We start from the raw sequence: 2,708 nt of genomic DNA on the forward strand, positions 1-2,708 counted from the left end.
ATTTGTATCTGTAAAAATATTTACACAAGTTACAATCTTTTTTTTGTTAAGGTCTGTTTACAGGTACAAAGCAAAAAGCTACATGTAAATCTCTCTGCTCAAGTTCAAAACTTHCATGTGAGTTTCACTTTACAAGTACGAATTCTGACCAAGTTTTTCTGCCTCCAGCTGATTGGTCATTGACTTGTCAGTCACACTTTGCTATCCAATCAGAGAACAGATGGGTTTGGCTTTTGGTGCAGAACCTGCAGGTCCTGCAAGTGTAGCGCAAGCGTGTTTTCAAGATGGAGGATGGCTCCAGCAGCTCTGCAGCAGAGCAGGTAGGCATTTCTTTATGGTTAGGTAGACCAAAAGCAACAAAGGTATACATTTTAAAATGACGTTCAGTTCCTGTACTTTAATTTCCCGTGGTGCAGAGCAGGGCAGTTCATGTAAAACATTATAAATGATAGTAGCCTAGACAAGGTTCTTTATTGATCTTGTTAGTTTTTGTCATTGTTTTCTTGCTTTAATTAAAAACACAAGTGAAAAGCACTGTTGTTATGCTAACTCAAGCTGTCCAGTGGAATCACTGGCCCTCTTGGATAATGTCTCCATAAAGCATTAGAAGCTACCTACAGTAAACAATACCATATTTGACTCATCAGTGATACACAAACTATCAGCTGACACTTATTGAAGAAATGTAAAACGAGTTAGCTAGCATCATATTGCAAGTCTGATTATTTAAGGTGGCGCTATTTAGTTAAAAATAAAGAAATTATCCAGAGTAGTTGTATTAATACAAATACATTCTGAAGTTAGGGAGTTAAAAAAGTAAACAGTACTTAGCTAATGTTTTTTTTTTTTTTTTGCTTTATTTACAGGCAGCCACCTAGATCCACCTTAAATTAGCCTGGCCCTTGCCTCTCTACGCAGTTCCGCTCAATTCTGTTTACCCTTCACTGCTTGTCCGAAATAAAGCGAAGGACAAGGGTCTGGTTAACTTTTTTACCAGCCTAACCTTAAATAGTCTGAGAAGGGGATAAATARACACAGCTACTTTATAACTAGTGTAGCGAGTTGTTAGGAGAGAAACAGAATGGATAACTTCTGTTCTCTCCCTCCTCGCTGTGTGTGTGAACCAGTTTTTACTAGAGAGTGAGGACAATTTGCGCCATAGTTACTATGAAAGTGAGGTCTGATATAAAGTGAGGACCTTTTAATGCGGTCCAGTAAACTCCCCTGAAAATATTGATGTAAGATTACTCAAGACACAGGTTTTCTAATTCATTGTGAAAAATAGCATAAATGGGAAAATACTCAAACATTTTGTTTATAGATTGTTTTGAATTGATAGATGGTGTCTAATTTCAGGCTGAGTGTGAAGCGGTGGACACCACAGACATGGAACAAACTGGCGGACACCTTCCAGAACTTCAGTCTCCACTTGACAGTGAGGATTTGGAAAGAATGAGCCACCTTTTCAATCCCATGGAACTCTCCATGTCCAATGGTGCTGACATTTAGGTCGTATTCAGACCTGATAATTTGCTCCGCTTTAAACGAACCAGAGTTTGTTTCCAGCNTCAAAGTCCTAAATCAGAGGAGGAAAAATTAACTCATCAGTGCAGATTACATTTTAGCTTTCTTTCTTTTAATTATTATGATAATTGTTTATGATGTTGTGGTGTGTTTTTTATGGGGGGCATCAAACAGATTATGTAAACAAAATTCCATTTTTGTATGGACAATAAAGTTTTTATCTTATCTTAACCTAGGAGTCATGTAGCAACCAAAGAAAAGACTAAATGAGTGTTTGTGCTAATGCCTAGTTGAGTTTAGGCAAAAAAAACTATTTCAACATTTAAAAAAAATTTAGGGGGCTTTATGTCTGAATTACATGGTTTGATTTATTATATAAAAACTTCAGTTTACAGCATTTCAATACAGATTTGGAAACATACCACTATTGAGGTTAAAGCCATGTTGCAATTTTAGCATTGCTATGCTGAAAAAATGTCTCTGGACCCCAGTGCCAACAGCTGTGTCACCTAATGGAAGGAAAAACAAAACAAAAAAAAAAAAAACAATTTAAAAGATGCTTTACAGCAACCATAAATTGAAGAAAATAATTACATCAACAGAACTATGTTGGAATTTTAAACATCCTTTAATTGTAATCGAGCTTCATAGAAACTTCATTAGTAATCTGTGCTTAGACATCTTCATTACCTTTAAAAAACATTGAAAAGGTCTTGCCCAGTCAGTCTGTGGTCTTTTGTAGAAAGAAATTATGTCACGACTCAGGGATGTTTGGTCCTCTGTAATATTTATGCAAGCTGTGATAGAGGGSTTCTTCTCCTCTTCCTTTAAGAGATGCCTCTTAAACAGCAATGCTGRATCTTGGGGATCACTGACCTTTTTCCATGGTTCAACTATTAGAAAATGTAAACACATAGTGTTCAAACATAATGTTAACAGTGATATTATAATATGATAGAACACCCACCCCAAAAAACAAAACAAACAACAAAAAACAAAACAAAAAAATAAAAAAGAAATGCCTCAGCACATTGCAGGTAAGAAAGGTGCACAGTGAAGTTTAGTATGAAATATACCTTCCTGATTGTTGGCTGGGATGTCATTATTGATGTCACCTGCACGACTGGGAAGGTCCTATCTGAGTTCATGGCTTGTGCTGGGCAGGTAATCTATTTCACTGTGCA

The sequence above is a fragment of the Austrofundulus limnaeus genome, unplaced genomic scaffold, assembly GCF_001266775.1.
Source record: "Austrofundulus limnaeus strain Quisiro unplaced genomic scaffold, Austrofundulus_limnaeus-1.0 Scaffold111, whole genome shotgun sequence".
NCBI lineage: Eukaryota > Metazoa > Chordata > Actinopteri > Cyprinodontiformes > Rivulidae > Austrofundulus > Austrofundulus limnaeus.